Raw genomic sequence first — 19163 nt, forward strand, 5'->3', positions numbered from 1 at the left:
CGGTTCGCCAAGGATTATTTCATGCTCTCTCTTTTTATTAAAGTTGTTTCAAAGGTTTCACTACTTGCTTTGGTCTTTGGAATGGATATTGATTTTGTTTGCTTTTGTTTGGTGAAAAGAATGTCGAACAGTCATTGAAGGACATGTCATTCCCTAATCTGCATTTAATTTAAAGCAAAGACTACTGATGACCTATAACGCGGTAATCCTGCTTATAGGTTTGTTCTTAAAATAAAGAGCCTTCTTCTTAAATGAGTGGAAATTTATTGTAAATGTCTGTATTGATTGTTACCAAGGCTTTTTGCTTTCTGTTAAAGGCCATTTAATGCCATCTTTATTGACCTGTCCTTTTATGTACCAGACTTTTATTTAAATGGCATACCCAATTTCTAGACAGATCTAAGACGTTTATAAAGAACCGACACCAAGGAATGACATGGTTCTGCTAAACAGAACTTTTTAGAAACTAGGGATCGGTTTTGGAAAATGTTTAAACATGCTTGTTGAGAATGACTTATCCAAATGAATTCAAGTCAGGGGATAAAAGTGGCTTCCTGATCCACATGGGGACAGTGGCCCATTACTGGAAAACGTGCCCGTGGCATTATACATGGCAGGGGCTGGTTGGCCAATGTAAATTTTGAAACATTTTAAAATATTTGTGTCCCTCCTGTTCTCATCTCCATGCTTTTTAATAGGCAGAACCTTTGTATCCACCCCTTGTTTCCCCAATGGGTTCCTCTTTCCTCATTTTTTCTTTTTCTTTTTCATAAACAGGTCTTTTGTTTCAATGGGTCCCACAAGCCACCCTTATGACTTGGACCTGCTCTTTCACCAATTGCTGGTTGGTTCCTCACATAACAGGGGCATTGCTGTTGGGCAATTAAACTGTGCCCCACTCCTTGTGGTCCATGCAGCAGTTGCCCCATGGAAGTTACAGCCCTAGATAGGGCAATTACTCATAAAATAGCAAATGGAACTCTGGAGCATGGGAAAATATGAGCCATGGAGGAATAGATCTCTTGGTCATCTCAGTAGACAACCAGAAGGCACCAAGCGACATAGGTCTCTCCTCTCTATCCAGTGCTTGCATGATTGTCTGCCTTACTTCAAGCAAGTTAAATATTTAGATAGAGCTGTAAAATTAAAAAAGTGTAAAACAAGATATGTTTTGATCAGTATCATAGCTGGATTTTTAAAGCTGAATTTCAAGGGACAAAAAAGCTCTTAAAGATTGATTTTTGTATCTGTTGATAAATAAGACGTTTTATTGAACTCCGGCTCCAGTTATAAGGATCAATCTACTACATGTACTTATTGCAGACGCGAAAACACTCTTGTTTTGCTCAGTAGAGCTTGAAATGCAGATCTTGTTACACTGTTACTCTCATGGCTGGGTTTGTCATTTGCAATAAGTACGGAGCATTTGTTCAGGTTACTGTGGGAGGTTTGCCTTTAAGGATGATTTAGAGGACACTGTCGCTATGTGTCACTTGAAATAATCATGGCATTAAACCATATATAATGTGATGTAACACGAAGATGTACTCCTGGGTGTTTTGTCAACCTTGTTGAAATTAGGCAGATATACAAGAAATATCAAGAGATATATCAGCCTTGGGGGATAACTGGTTACTGTTGTGATAAATTACTCCCATTATGAAGAAGGATTAATATAATGGGAATTGTTGTCCATAGCAGTTGACATGCCATTTGTTTCTAGTGTCTAACTATGCTACATGCAAGGATTGGGGATCTTCATACCTGGGAACCTTTGTAGATCAAACATCTGGACATTTGTTTATTATTGTATGGATTTGGATGATGTGGTGGGGCTCTGGGTTGTTGGGTAGGACATTGCCTACAAGCGGGTATAGTTGGCTGCCTGAGCGCATCTTGTTCAAAGAGTAGAAGCACAGGACACACAGGAGAACTTTTAACCCTAAATTTGTCTGTCTCACAACAGTAGGCAGGGAGCCTACTGAAGAAGGCTTGCCTAGGTCATCATTAACATGGAAAATGGTCGTGGGATAGGCATATGGCTCCTGAATCTGAGATGAGACCAACAACGGAGGACAGAGTCTTTGCAGCAGGAAAACGGAACAGACTAGATGAGCTGAATGTTTTTTCCAATACAGCCCCAAAAACGTTTTCTTCTTACAGAACGTTAAAGAAATCAGGTTATAGTTTCAATTTGAGTTGGAAGAAATATGTAATCTTTCTTATAATTGTTTCCTAACATAGCCTAAGTCGGCAGAGCATATGTCCCTGTATAATGCTGTAGTACCATACATGGCCACAAGGTGTCGGAAAAGTGATGATGTTTATGGACTGCATTACTGCTGTGACTGGATCCATCATATGCTTCTAATCAGGGCATTCCATGCATGCAGTTTTGGAATGCACCTGTCTGGGTTAGATGGCATGGCGTGCATCATGCCTGTCTCTGATTATATGTCAGAATGCTGGATGAAAGGTCATGGCAAATCCTTGAGACATTTATTATGTTAATAGTCTTCCTTTAACTGATATTACAGTCTTTTCTTCTTCATAATCTTTCTTGAAATATTTTCTCTTGTTTCCCTTCACCCTTTGTTTATTATAATGCATGGGGATCTCACACTGAATTATTCTCAGTAAATGCTAACGTGCGATCGCTAAGAACAGCCTGTAAGGTACCGGGAGATTTCCTTTTCACCTTGCGCACAGGTTCTCTTTGATTGTATTATACGAGGGGGTTGCATGGAAATTTCCAAATGTGATAATGAGTTGCTTGCTGAGATTAATGATGGTCTTGGTGGAGCCAATGATCCATTCTACATAACTAGCTATAGTGTGGCTGTTTTGATGGTTTTTGCATATAACTGTTAGGTTGCAGGGTAAGAATAAGTAACCCTGTAAAAGATAAATAATAATTAAAAAAAAAAAGAAAAAAAAAAGGTGGCGGATAATTGAAGAAACCTGGTAGAGGGGAATATTGCCCTAAGTACCCTCCCTCTTCTTTATCCCCTACTTATGGGGATAAGGCAGTAAAAGGTAATTAAAATGTCCAAACCATGCCTCCCCTCATCTCCATCATGTTCTTGATGGAACCCCCTCCCTGGATAATAAGGGGTTTCTTGGGACAGCTGTTTCTTTTTTAATTTGTTTTTCAGGGAGGGGGTGTACTTTTTACAAATATCAGACAAGGACATCTGAGTTCCCATTGAACCTGCATGACCTCGCCTGAAACCCACAAAATTGAAAATTGTATGCCCTCTCAAACAACGTGCGGGTTAGCATTCGCACGCAAGGGCATGCAACTCAAGTCAAGTCTGATTAGTCTACTGACCATGTGACATAGATTAGTGAATAGACCAAACTGTTAAGTTCTATCATTGCTGATGTTCTTTACAGACTAAAACTACAAATATTATGTTCTCTTTACATGCAGTCTTAAAAATGTGATGTTCTTCTGCGCAAACATTGAGGAGAAGTCCTTGACCAGGGTCCTTACATCAACGTCAAACCAGTGAGCATTGTAAATATGATCTAAATACAAGCAATATCTTTGGTGGCAGCGTGAGAAAAGACTAAGGCTTTGAAGTCAACTTGACTTCTTAAGGTAGCCATTGCACGGCACTCCCAGGTGGAAGCTTCTGGCCTCTGAATATAACGGTTCTGAAGCCAAGAGCTAATAAATTAGTAAGATGTAACCATTAGAAAGGATAATAAGTCAGAGCAAAATCATTTCATGGCTTGGATAAAACCAACAAGTAAGGCAAAGCTATTCTCATGCAATTAACCAAATATAAAATTTTAGTAAATCCACCTGCTTTATTATTTTTAGTACATTGCATATTTTAAGTAATGGAAAAAATGTTATTATTATTGCATTGAAACATAACCTTGCCGGGGTGCCAGACGGAAAGCGCGGATCGTTGTGTAACATGTTAATGCTCGTCCCGGTAATTTAGTGTAATGTATATTTTTATCCCGAAAGTTTTTGTTGTTGTTGTTTTAAGTAAGGCGTTTTTTTTGTGATCACGGAATGTAACACGTACGCTCCGTTATAATCTTAGAATTAGGAAAGAAGGGAATCAATACTGTAAAGCTTGCATGGGGCATAAGGAAGGCGGCATGGCACCATTGATGACATCGCCTGCCAATGAACGATGTATTTGATATGACGTAAGAGGGTTTTTTTTACATTGTTTGTATTCCTAAATATGTTTGTGCTTGCATAAGTCAGAACCAATTTCAGGCATATGCAATAACACCATTTAGAGCCATTTACATTCACAACAGAATAAATATAGGAAAGGAGGGGGCAGCTTTCTGTTTTACGGCCCCGGAGTGCCAGACGCTGACATATTGATAACAATATTTGCATACCTGGGAACTTTTAAATAAACTGACCCCAAGACTCATGAATATTCTATGTAGTGAGTCGCCAAACGTATTAACCAAATGGCTCTAATAGCGGTCCTCATGGAAACCTTGACTTAATCGAGTCATCTGTATTCAAGCAGGGATATCAACCATAACCTAGTCGTACTAAAAAACACCAATTGGGTGTCTTATCTATGATCACAGCAGCGTAGAATAGGAAGGAATCAGCTCCAGACGGTGTGAATCTTCTCCTTGACCCTGAGATTGGGGCAAATTCTCTAAAAAGAATTCTAGAGCACTCGGATCTGTATTTTAAGAGACAGAGAACTAATAACTTCATTAAAATGGTCCTTTTGTCTTTCTTTCTTTCTTTTTTTTAAGTATATCTGTCTCTGTCTCGGTATCCCCACAATGTCTATTGATGTAAATCGTCTGTATTGTATCTCCTGCGCTGGTAAAACATTTTGTTCGGAAACGTTAGAGCTCGTCTACAGCTTTTAAAATCAGACAGCCACCGTTCCCCTAGGTATCTTCAGAAATGTAATATTGTATCTCCGCTCCCACGGGGTGAAGTCAGAATTTGTTTCTCTAGTCGTTTTAGCAAAGCGACATTTACACCCAAATCGCAACGTTTCCAGGAGACGCAACGGCAACCCGAGAAACTTGCTGGGAAAGAAAGTTAACTTTTGCCAGTCACATTTTGTGTGCTTCGGCTGGCAGAAAAAGTCTTGAAAGACATTGAGTTGGCAGACATATAGCCATCAATTGGCTATCTCTCCGAGCAGCGTGATTAGCTCATATTATACAGGAATGATTGTGATATATGGGATTCAGCTCGTTGGGTGCTCAGTAGGCAGAAGATCTGACCTTTTCTGATTATTACTTTGAACATTAAGGGAATCAAATGCTATTACGCCATAGCCAAGGGCAAGTGGGGGTCTATGACTAGGGACAACCACTTCCACATGCCCCTTGTCGATAGATTTTCTGTTATATAGCCTTAAAAATGGTGCCTACATCACAGGAAGTGCTCAAAACCTGTGTGCACCAGAAAACTCTTTCCCCCAGCTTGTTAGACATCAAATAACTCCAGAAAAGTCCAAAATGATAGAAATAAATGGGTTTATTTTTTGCAAACCATTGTGTATTGTTCTTTTAACCTTTTTTGAGTCAGACAGAGCAGACTGCCTAATGTCATACACTACAATGCACCCTCAGTCAGTTAAAGTGTTTTCAATGTCACCATGGATTGATCATTAGGTTGGTTTGTAACTGTTTTCGTTTTAAGGCTTTGGGATGATGTCCAACAAATAACTGTAGATCATTTGGCATTTTTAAAACACTCATAACGTAGAAATGTTCCCAGGGAAAAAGAAAAAAGACCTGGCTAACGCAATTATTGCTGCAATTATTCAAGGCAATCTATTAGACTAGGAGCAAATTAATATTATGTGCACCGCAGACTCCTCATTATGGTGAGTGCTCTCCGGTATTTAGTTCATGTGACATTCTTGGAAAATAATTCACATATTTTTTAATTAATTAAGCTTATTATGATGTTCCCTCAAAGTGCGATGTTCCCAAGTGTTCTCATTCTGAGATTGTTTAAATCTTGGTTTAACCCTCGCAGCTCACAGAGAAAACAGAAAGACTACATTGGATTGTACGGTACATTGGATGCAGCTCAAGATTTGGAAAGGTGTTGATCTGTGTAGAAAGATCACTCACTAGGAAAGACCTTTTGGCCTTTGTCCTCCCCTGGTAACTAACACATTATCAGTCCTCCACTCCATCACACCTACACCCCATCACACCTACACCCCATCACACCTACAGTAAATCACACCTCTACTCCCTCACACCTCTACAGCCTTACCTTGTCCAGGCTCTTCTCTTTTTGTAGCTGCTTGTAGCCATTGTTATGTGGGTTGTGTCTGCAATGTGAATGGTGCCTTCCTACTACTTGGACAGGCACTTGAGTAATGTCAGGTAGTCTAGCCAAAGCTGGCAACAAAGGTGGCAGGTCAGCCCTGGCACAGCACCATTATTGCTGAGGCTGTTGGACCTAGACCTATTGAATGTCTGTAGTGATAGCTACGAGGACCCAACCACTAAAAGGGAGTACGTATTTTATTGCCCATGACCCCTGAGTGTACTTGCTTTGCTAACATGGGATAGAATCAGTGGTAAAAGCCCTCACTCGCTCCGCTAGTGCAGCTGCCTGTGCTGTAGGGAAAGCCCTGTCTGATCGTCAGAATGTAACTGGGCTATATTCCTTTCAGCTTGATACAGCTCAGTTACTGATCCCTACTGCATTTAAGTACTCAAAAGTGCTTTTAATTGACATTATCATGTCAAGTTGTACCATATGTTTGAAACAGAAGGGGGAAAGCCCCCACTTGTTAGCTTATTACAAGATAAACGCTGTCACTTCACCTGTTGTGGGCTGTGCATCTCATCATAATTATTCGGAGTAAGTGTGTGTGCATGTATGTGTATGTGTGTGTCACCCAGTTTAATTTCACGCTGTCTCGTTTTCTGCATTCCCCCGTGCCGTGCTCTTATTAATTCCATCGACTCAAATGAGCTGAAAGGGTTTTTAAATTCTCTTACTCATAAGACCTGCAAATTGGTATTTGAAATAAAAAGGTGACGATATCTCATGGATACACATTTACGAGAACCTATCCGCTGTAACCGATGATGGTGTTAACCCTCCGCAGTCTTACGCAAATATCATCAAATCTTAATTAGTGCTGCCGTTACGAGCCTAGATGAAGCCAGCGAGGTCATTTGCTGGGTACGATCGCAAGTGCTAATATATCCCTCTCTGCCCAAGAACCCAAGCAGGATAATCAGTTTTACGGAGTCTTAAACTGATTCAGTCGTGGTTTGCAGCTTAACAAACTCGCGGTCCATTCCTGTGATATAAATACTTTTATACGTTGTGTATAAGGAGGTATTGATCCGCATCAATCTCAGGTCCTGCCTTCTCGACGAACTTGTTTGAGAAACCGGCTTTTTATTACGGCGTCTGTCCCAATAGGGATTCCATAATCCACATACCAAGGTTAATATGTGCTCTTGTTACCTGGGGAGTATGGCATGCGTCTGCATACACAATGTGTATGGATCCAAGTGATGCTTATTTATAATTATCACTACACCAGGTTACCGTCTAAATGAGACTCTTCAAATATTAACCCTGTCATCGTTCTATCAGAGTATTTTCACCGACCTGGGAGATTCTAAGAATTGGCAGTAGAGTCAGGGGCGGACTGGCTATCATAAAGTGGCCTTGGCACTTTAAGGCGAGCGGCCACCTAGAGCCTAGACTTTCAAGATGTCTCTTTAAATTAACTATACATTACCCAGGCCCTTTCAAGTTTTTATAGCCATCTCAGGGTCCTAAAAGAGGTCAGAAAACATGAACCTTTTGTGTAATAACTGTAACATCTTAAAATATTTCCAATATGGACCCTTTTTCTACATCAAAGGACTTCACTTACCGCCTACGCTGTCCTTTTCATTCAGAGCCCTTGATGGCAATTAATGTTTTTTGGGGGAATAAATTGTTTCGAAGACAAAAGTTACCATTTCATCAAACCCAGCTTCACATTCGTTGAACAGAAATGGGTTTTCTTTGACAAAATTTCCATCCTTTAGCTCGATCTTTGATCGTTTTTCTTTTTACAAACCTCCTCGGAAGTGCAATTGATTTACAATATATTAAATAATGCTCTTTTTTTTCTTCCGGACAATTCTACACCTGTTATCACGGTGCAACACATTGAAGCTTTTACTATGCTCCATGTTTGCAATAAATGCCGAAAGGTTGATTGCTGCGAAGATGGGAATCGGTGGCTGGATGATAAGGAGAGTCTCCTTTTTTGGGGGGGGGGGGGCTTCTTTGTATAAATCTAGACTCATTGATTTTACCATGAAAAGAACTGATAATCTCCAGCCCAAGTGTTCTCGCTTCTTTGGACAAGACGAATTAGATGGCGTCTAGAAAAATCACCATTGAAAATGTTCCGTCACGTTTCGCGGACAATTAATCATCTTGAAGGACGGCGCAAAATGTCAAGGGATTTTAAAAATATATGTCGTTAGCCCAAAATAAATATTTATATGTAAAAAAAAGAAAAGCAAATGTTGTTTCCCTTAGGGATTTTACTTTTTTTATTCATTTGCATCAAATCTTTATTCGGAATGTGAAACCAGCCTAGATATGTATTGGCAGTTTGTATCCTTAAGACATCATCTCGTTTTTCATTCAACGTACAAATTTCCAGGTCCTATTAGGAAGAGATTTTTTTTATTTTTTATAAAAAAAACCATTTTATTGTCATATGGGCAATTAATGAGCACACTGTCTGGATTATGCAGAATATAACGGTGTGGACGGAAAAGTCGTTTTAGGGGAAATAATTGTATTTAAAACCTGGCGAAAAGAGAGAGCTTTGTTATAAATAGAATCTTCTCTTGTCATACCTTTGTTGAAAATGCAGCACCCCAGGGCTTCATTTTGGATCTACTTATTCCAAACTGGTTTCTCGGTGTCCTTCAATTGGACAGCGGAGAAACATTTCAGATTGGCAGGTTGCTCAAAATTCTGTAGACGTGAACTCAGAACTGGTAGCTCTCACAACATTATTTAAGTTAATTGACAAACTGCAGAGGAGGTTCAACAATGATGAAACCAAGGTTATGCATTTGGTCAATTGAAATAATCAATTTCTGGAATTTGTGGTTATTAGAGCCTATCTAATGAAACAAGGTACACCACGTTTCTTACCACTCAACACATGCACAACACCTTTCTGCTCCAGGTAACTGCCCCGTTCGTCCACCCTTGGTTCCTTCTCTACGAAGGTCAATAAGGGGTTTGGGCAAAAGAGATGGTGACCTTGGCTTATTAATCAGATATCCCTGAAGGTCCTCTTGTGTCGTAGGTGGCCAAACAATACCGGTGTTTGCAGTCTATTTAAAAGAGCACGGAAAAGTCTATCCTCGTGCTCTGATCTCCTTATTTCCTATAATCTGAGAATAAATTAATCCTGACAAAGATTCCAAGTGATATAAACAGTTCTAAGACATAAGAAGTTATAATAACAATCTTCGAGAAAGCAGCCGGCAGCAGGCATGTCTGAACATGAAGTAGAAAACCGTGCAAAATATTCTTTGTAACCCTTGGTGGCCAAATACATTTCTAAGATGCGGTTGAGTTTCCACTGCCGTGCACATGCACAATTCTTTTTATAAAAAATAAATAAATAAATACATTTTTATTTACAGTAAATTTATCTCTACTTGTCAAAATGAAATTGTGTACCTATGGAATCGCTAGATCATTTTGGGGAGACTGCTCGGTATCAGGATCACTTTATGCTTTCGCTGTGGGTATAACTCATCATTAGTGATGGAAGAAAACCAAGTCAAACTTGCCGGAGTGACACGTATCTCATTATAGGTTCCCGTCGGTTTCGTCAGCGCGTAAAGATTTCGCTGCAGAGAAGGTCCTCCTTTGAGACATGGATTAGTTCTTCAATTGAAGCAAGTCAATCAATCCATGAACTCGTGTAGTGAAGTATTTCACCCGCATCCCGATACTCTGTCTCAAGATCTAAAAGGAATAAAGCAGGCGCTCCGTAGGATCCCAGTAGGATTATGGGAGCCTATAGCTTTGGGGAGCCCTAAAAATATTTAGGGATTTTTAACACAGTGGGAAAAAGAAGGTAATTGTTTAACATTTATATGTTTGGAGCGGAGTGGCATGATCAGTACACTTTGTGGCTTATTCACTAAAGTTGGACGTTGCAATTGGGATTTACAACACACCAGCTTTTTTTTTTTTTAACATATCTGATATGCTTTGAATTTTAATGCAAAAGGGGAAACTTCGACAAGTAATTTAAAAGAAATCTTGCTGTCTACTATACACTATATGGACAAAAGTATTTGGACGCCTGACAGTGTATATCTCTATCATATATATATATATATATATTTCTGTTATTTTTTTCGATTACAGCGTACGCGAGGATTGCTATTCAATCACTTGTCCTAAATTTACCTCCGGCATTGAATGCCACCCAATACCTAAAAAGGTTAATGTACATTGTAAATGGGTTCATGATGCCTAGTCATGTATAATGTTCAATGCATGGATATAAAACACCTGATAGTAATAAGTCATGTAAAGGGCAGATTCCATTAAGAACAAATCTACCTGTCTAAATGTGACTAACTACCTTTGCCATTACTGGTCTTTAAAGGTTCTATAGAAAAAAAAATATTTTTCTCCTTGGGTATAAACCCCAGGGCTGGATACCCTAATTACCCCCAAAACTCAAGTAATAACCCCCCAGGGTTGTATAAAACAATGTTGGTCAGTATTATCAACAAAGAATGTGTTTTATCTCATTTTGTTCCAATAAACAAGTTATCTGCAGACCTGGAGGCCACCATTGTTGTCGGTCGTGTGATATTTTGGGTGGCTTTCCCTGCCCAAACACCACACTGAGCTGACGCTTTATGGCAATGCTAATGAAGTCCGCATTTAAACTCCTATTAGACTATTGCGCTTCCCTGTGTGGTGCTCAATGGGCTGGTTTGGGAAATCCCAGAGCTCGCTTGTAAATAGCTAATTTTTACCAACGAGCTCCGTGTCCAGCGGGCGCAACCTTCAACCTCTCACCCTGTACCATACGCGCTGCTAAGCGGAGCAGCCTCTGGGGCAGATCCATAGAGATCTCAGCTATAAGATCCTGAAACTTAACCCTTCTTAAAATGTTCTCAACAAATAACAAAAAAATGCACATTAAATAAAGAATTAAAAATGTCTATAGTGGGAACAAAATTCATTCTAAAGAGCTAATTATATGAAAAGATATGCGGATAAAGCGCTACAACTCATGGCACTAAATAATTTTAAGAAGTCTAGAGGGACAAACCGCCTCTAATTTACAGCCCAAGGAACAGAACGAAAACGCACTAAAACTGTAACGATGGCGTTCCTTCTCCACTTAAAATAAATCGGCCATCTGTGAGGACAAACAATGGGGAGAAGACATGAATCACATTCTAACAGGCCATCAATCCCAAAACCTGCCATATTGTTCTATTTTAAGTTTACAGAAAGAAACTTTCACAGAGGGAAAACATTTTGTTGATTTACATATTTCTTGTTTTGCGTTGCAAAAAAAAGTACTTTTGAGTTTTTATGGTTTTTTTGTTGTTTTTTTTTGCTGTTAACCCATTATGAGACCTGTCTCTGCTTCCTAGAAACAATGAAATGACCCCCCTTGTATGACTTTGCTTCTGCCAGGCTTAACCCTAAGAGCACCAGACCTCGGGTGTTTCGCCATACGTTTATTTGCAAGCAGATCGGCCCCCGTCTGGTCGCCCGTTTCTCCTGCTGTAAAGACTCAAACCTTAATCAGTCGTTGGTCTCATCTTAGATCCAAGAGCCGGATGTCTATCCCATGCATGTTTAAATCCCCTCGCTGTATTACCCTCTACCACCTCTGTGGGGAGGCTGTTCCATTTATCTACCACTGCCTCAGTGAAGTAAAAATTTCAAATGTAATGAAGTAAAGAAAAAGCCGCCAACACAATTTACAGCACACCCCACTTGACGTGGTTCCTTTAAATCCGTTTCCCTTGCGGGCTGATGCAGATAATCCGTGTTAATGCGTGGAATTGTCACTTGACCGAAAGGCCATTAGCCGCAACACGCCGAGGCACGTGTATAGGGGAAAACGTATTATGCCAAAATAAAGACGGATTGCGGCAAGTATACCCAAGAGAACGCGGCGAGTCAAAGTTCAAAGCTCTTTATTATGTGACTCAGGTTGAAAATGAAATATTAATCGAGGCTGTTCCGGAATGGCTTTTATCGGAAAGCGTGCGGTCCTGATACGGCGTAACGTTGATATTTGCCTTTACCGTTCTCGGCGGTGATTTGTAAAGACTTCTCCCAGATGTAAGTTGTGTAATTGCATCGCAAGTATGTGAGAGCCGCGCACACTCGCAACCTCAGGACGCGCACCTGTTTGAATACAGATGAGCAGATACTCATCTTATTTACTTTTAAATGAAATGCCGACATTGTGTATAGCGGGTTCTTTTAGTTAACCCTTTCATTGTCCAAGGCAGGAATGGGTTAAGATGTGGGCAGTGTATAATCTGCACATGATGGTTTGGTGATTTTTTTCCTTTAAAAAAACAAACATTGTTTTATTGATGCCGCCTCAGTGATTTATTTTTTTTTGTTTCCCAATTGGTCAATGGTGGCTCACAGACAGCAGATTGTTTTCTTACATGCAATTTATCACATGGCCACACGGGGCAGCAGACATACAATGTTACTATGCCTTTAAGGCATGTTGAGGGGGGCAATTTAAGCCTGTTGTATTGAGTTTTGTATATATCTGTGTAAGAGTTAGAGTGCAGAATTGTAAAAATGCATCTCGGTACAAAATTTTGCCCCTCTCTTCCTCTGTTTTAACATTTATTTTACATTTATTTACAGAGTGCCAGCAGGTTCTGTAGGACATACTGGTACAGAGGGAAGAGGGCCCTGCTCCTGTGGGCTCACACTCTATTATATTACTGAACTACCTCCTTTATGTGTTAACGGACTTGACTACTTTTTTTTAAGAGAGAATATTAACTGCCAGATAGGTGATCTCCCTCAACATCCTTGTATTTAATTTACATTTTTAAGGAACTTAAAAGGCTTTAATTAAAAAAAAAAAGTAAAAGTAAAGTCAGAAAAGTTCAGCAATTTATTTAACAATATGTATATAAAATGAAGCAAAAATCCTTTTTTCCTTGTGGCCCCGAGTCGCGGTGGAGAAAAGATTTCTGAGTAATTTCCTGAAAGTTATCTGTAGGCAAAGGCAATTTTTAATTGATGAGGAAAAAAAAGAGAGTTGAAGTGAGGGGAGCGGCGTGTGGGGGGGGTATAGGTGAAAGCGAGGGGGAAAAAAAGGAATGGTGAGGGGGAGAGGAGAGAATGTAAAAGAGACTGCACGTGGGAAATAAAGAAGAGAGTTGAGGGAGGGAGAGCAAGTATTACTGGAATGATGGACAAGAAACCGGCATAATATATTTTCATATCTGCGGAGCGTTATTGAACATTGCATGTTGACGGACTCGTGAGTTTATTTTTGGAGCGAATGAATGCAATTAGAATTCGGTTCAGGCTAAATATGGAAGAATTTAACTAGATTTCAATCTGTAACTAAATCTGGCCACTGAAATGCGATTAAACACGGCGCATGTATGATTCACTCCATACGTTCTACGCTCAATGTAACGTCAACCTTAATCAAGGCCGCGAGAAGTCAACAAAGGAGACAGCCAGAGAAACCAGAACAAAACGTATCAACGGATCTCGAGGAAGGACAGCGAGACCCTAAAGAAGCCCATGCGTTGAACGTTGAGTATGTAGGCTGTCCCATGACTGCGTGGAATAATCAAATTAAACCAAAACTTTTAAACCAGGGGTTCTTTACTTCCATAAAAAGAGCCACATGGGGAACGTTGGATGAGACTATTACATTTTGGGGAAAAAGAAAGGTGGGCGTTCGAGGTGTTCGTCCCAACCCACAGGAAAAGAAACCCGGAGCACAAACATGAGCCTTCTTGCCCTAGCCAGAAAGCCCACCGGGAGTAATTTGCACCATTTAATCTGAAGACATCACGGGGGGGGGCAGAAAATATCTTACATGTTCTACATCCACAGATGCGTAATTTTAGGCTCAAGTTATGAAATTTCCTTTTGCTGCAAGTCTCGCTTTAAGCGCATATTATTTTTTTTTTGTAGGAAAAACAACACAAAATCCATCAAAGCAACCCAAAGCAGTACTCCCCCCCCCCCCCCGAAATAGTTACATCCGATATATTGGTGAGTTTACTTACACTAATATAAGGTTATAAATTTGGTAGAAGTCGATGTTTAATTTCCTTTAAGATAATACATTTTTAAGCAAGACACTTTTATGGAGTTTAGTTAATATAAAAAGAATAATTTAGACAAATGAAGCAATATTATGTGTTTATCTAAGTAAACATTATGCCATTTGGTTGCTCGGGGGCATCATTTGACTTAAAAATTGCCCCTTGGCTCGCTTAAGGAATTGCAAAGAAATCCAATTACTTCTTAAGCTCGGAACTATTCATCTAAACAGCCCGGAATCTCTAAATAAACCACACTGTGAACTTTAGAATGTGTTATTGCCTGATTCTATCTCTTGTACGAGCAATTCCACCAAAACCTTGTATTAAGAGTTAAAAAAAAGAAAAGTATGCACAAAACAAGGATGTGGTTCTGTGGGTCTAGCTAATTTTCGGGACTGACCGACAATGGACTGTGAGCATGAGCGTCCAGAAAACCCTTGATACTGGAAGGAGCTGCTGGTGAAGGACGATGTGCACCAGAGTTCTCAAGAGACCTAGTTTGTTGACCCGTTAGACATTTATCCGGTGGACAAATGTTGAGCTCATGCCTGGGGCTGATTTTCTCGCTGCCCATGAGAGAGTATAAGTTATGACAACGAGGAAATCAGCTGTGGCAGAGTATGAGCCAAGATGAGGAAATGCCTCTGCTAGGTTTATTTTTGCCTTCAAATGTCCTTGAAGTTTCACCAAGGTGACGTGAACATTCTTCTAGATTGTAAGCTCCTTTGAGCTGGGTCCTCCTCACCTTTAATTTTGAATTGTTCTGCGATGCACTACTTGTTATGTCCTGTTTGCTCATTGTACAGCGCTGCGGAATATGATGGCTCTATATAAATCAATAATAATTATAACGTCCACCTGTGAATGAACATATATATCATTGCAAAGGTTATTAAGGGTCAGGCACGCAGTGCTTCTGCGACTGTTTATGAACTGCAACTCCCACAATCCCCTGCCAGTCCCAGCCAATCGGTTTCAGACTGAATGTTTACTTTGAACCAAATTAATACTTTGCAAATGAAGACACGGAATGAGATCCGAGCCTCCCCCGTACTTTGGAGTACTTAGCACAGATGTTACCACCAGACAATAGAACAGATGTTACACAATCATGTTACATAATAACTTTGCACTAATACATTGTCGATGTACAGGAATGTAATTGCTTACAAATCTTTTCTGTGCTTTCCTACATAAACAATGTATATGGATATTGCTGGAAGTCATAGAGATGACCTAAAGTACCATAGAGATGCACTGCCAGCTCCGATAAGCCATTCCGCAACTCTATGATCTGTCACGGACGCCAAGACCTCCAGGGGGTTGCCAAATGAAAAAAAAACTGTATTATCTGCCAAACCCAAGATTTAACAGCAAGAAATGATCAGTAATTATAAATACATAAAAGATAACGGGGTCATTTATTTGGATAAAGGGGAGAAAATACCCAAATGCCTTGAAATACAAGCTATACTTTTATTGTATATGACACTCGAGAAGGTGGTTGTTGAGTGTCTAATATGTTTTAAAATGACCAAAAAGACCTAGCTGGAAGTTACCTCAGGCATCTTCCATGGCAGGAACATTTATATAAGTTACTCCCCATCATTTAATATTCGATATTGGCTTTTTTATCTTTTACTCTTTGGTACAAATATTGCTAAAAACGTTGAAAATACGATTAAGGCAAATAATGGGCAACAAAGTCTCGATACTATTTATCTGAAAAGTTACTGATCAAGTTCTAATGGAGATCAGTCTTTACATGTTTTCAAAGGAAGGTCAACAACGTGTCTGGTTATCTGCCTCGCAGGAGATTAAAGCTCTTGGCTGTCATGCAGTTCTGAAGATGGCTTTTTTTCTAAATGGGATTTTCTAGTTATCCACCTGCAATCCGGCGCAGTTTGGTGACCCACGTCTTGCACTCAGTTAAATGGTCTTCTGCATAATAAATGGCTTCTTGGCGACCTGCATGCTAACGAGACTTCTTCTGCATGGGAGATATCCCTCCTATGCTGAACGCTGATGTGCAAGACAAGGTTAAACAATTCTTCTATAGAAAAGGGAATCAGACTTTCGTCTTGCTTGGTAGGAGATAGAAAACTATATCCAGGACTTGGGGAACGAAGATCAGCGCCATAATTGCCCAAAGATGGGGTGTTAACCCTTTGAAACCGAGTAAAAATTAGATTGGATTTTAATGGAGTCTTTAGTTGAAGTTGATAACTTTTTTATATTGGGCCGACACTGGAAAAAGATTTTTCGTGACCTTAGAAATCTCGTCTTCACTAAGTTAATTTTAATTAAGATGTAAAAATGAGTGTCGTTGATTTAGTCTTGTTACAGGTTAATTGTTATGAGACGCTTTTAAATGTAAAGTCTGATATCTCAAACCAGTAATTACGCAAAATACTTTAAATCAGAACTTAAAGTATAAGGATAATACTGAGTCGCTCGCAGGCGAATAGTGATTTTAAGCATTTTAATATGTACCAGCATCCAAAGGGTTAATTGCCAAATCATATATGCTTGTATCAGTAAATGTTTTTTTTTTTTAATGTCCCTTGATACAGTTAATTTAAGTCTATTAGTTAACCATATCAAGGAGCATAAAATACTGGTACACGCTAGAGTGTGACACTTGACCCTTTCAATGCTGGTACATACTGAATGACTTTAATATTACATTGAAAGGGTTAACGGGTCCATGTTATATTCTGTATGCTGTAGACACGTCTAAAGATTTCTAGATATAGGTTTCAGTAGTCTAGAAAATAAAGTAAAATTAATGAAAGATAAGATAATAGTCGCTCAGGTGAAATAGTTTCCCGTTGCTTTCAATGTTTGTTGGTCAGTCCTGTTTTTAGAGTTGGTTACATTGCGTGCCAAGTTTTTTTCAACCATCGTTAACACCAATTAAGGGTTAGGTGGCTCATTGAATCTACAATATGATGGAAGACAGGTATCCAATAGCCACGTTACTCCCTGTGATTCACAGAAAGCCTTATTGTCTTCATACAATAATGTCTATTTCAAAACTAAAGGTTGACACCGAAAACAAATATTGACCCAAAGGCATTTTCCTTAATACATTAACCCTTTATAGGTGGACAAACGCTATAGGTTGTCTGCCCATCTAGACATCTCCCTGCAAGTCCAATAAAAGAATGTCTCGCCTTCCCCCTGGCCATCACAGGGTTAATGCCTATAGACTAAACAGGAGACAGAGAGAATTAGATAACAAGACAACTGAGATAGATGGATGGGTTGTTAAAGTTAGGCAGAAAAAAAAATAAAAAAAATACATGATTGATGCATTACGTATTGATTTAAAGCGATATAACTCAATGGTGAACCCTCTTATTATACAGTTATAGCAGATGGATAGACAGCGCTGCGATGGGTAAGTGGGAGATGGATGGGTCATTAATAGATACAGGAGGATAGATACATTTTGATAAATACTATTTATGGAAACTCGAAAATCTCTAATCCCATTTAGGATAATTCATTCTATGAGATTTCCCACTAAATTTAGATACTTTGTTTTTCTTTATTATCCCTATACAGTAAGAGTGATGATTCCAAGTGAAGTTTTTCCCAAGAACAGAATGGCCCAAGAGCTCCTAAATTGGTCAGAATTATTCAGTAATGAGCTTGAACGTCCATTACGTTTAACCATAGTCAAACTCAACCTGAGAAGCCTTGGTGGGGTCACCAGCTCTTGGGACCATGATGCGCTCACTTGATTGGGTTCATGTCTACGCATCCATGGCTACAGGTGAGTGGCCACTCCAGTTTCTCAGCTGGTGTTGCTGGTAACAATTTTTTACCGCACTTGCTTTCAAGCACTTCTTAGATACATTCCAAAATATTAGACCAAAAGTCAGTGGGTAAGGGTGAAAATATGTTTATTATTATTATTATTTATTGTTTTATATAGCGCCATAAAATTCCGTAGCGCTGTACAATGGGTAGACAGAACATAACAAGTAGTATATAACATAACAAATTGACTAACAGAGACAACAGGTGAGGAGGGCCCGGCTCAAACAGGCTATATATTTATTAATCTCACTATATCCTAACACCAACTATGGCATGGAAACCTTCGCCTATTTATATTTATAAATGGTACAAAATCCTTTTGTGTGAGATAGTTTCCCTTGAACACAATCAAATATGAACTGGCTACACATAAATCAATAAAAATCATATGATTCCCTTCCTGTAAATCCTTTTTTTTTCTCTCTATGGAAAGTTGTTGTCATTCTACATTTCCATGTTTACGGGATCTGTTTTATATTAAACCTGGAATACTTTTTGCTTAATCTGACTGTTACTGAAAATGACTGTATCAGATACCTTTGTCTGGGAACTTAAAGGGGAGTCCTATGGTTGTAAGGAATAAGTATGTGATATTTGTCCCAAAAACTCACATTAATGGTAAAAAGTAAAGAAAATCACTAAAAAGGTATGACTTTGTTGTGGTAGAGTTGACAGCAAGGAGACCATTGATTCTCTCTCCACCTAATGTATCGATTTGTCTTAGTCTGTCAATTCTTGTCTTGTCATATCCCTTGATAATATGTATTGTATTGTATGTATATAAGCGCTGCGTGAACTGTTAGCGCTATATAAATAAAAGATAATGATAAAAAATCCCTTGGACATGTGTGCTTTTGGGACATTTTGCAACTAACATCAGCATTCTTTCCTTGCAGTTCTTCATTTGGCCTGTTGGCGGAGTCTAGAGCAACATATATCCAAACAACAGTGTGGGTCATTTTGGCGGCTGCTCTATGCCCATCGAATCCAATACC

The sequence above is a fragment of the Sceloporus occidentalis genome, unplaced genomic scaffold (genome assembly GCF_023333645.1).
Source record: "Sceloporus occidentalis isolate IW3139 unplaced genomic scaffold, rSceOcc1.0.p SCAF_143, whole genome shotgun sequence".
NCBI classification, from domain to species: domain Eukaryota; kingdom Metazoa; phylum Chordata; class Lepidosauria; order Squamata; family Phrynosomatidae; genus Sceloporus; species Sceloporus occidentalis.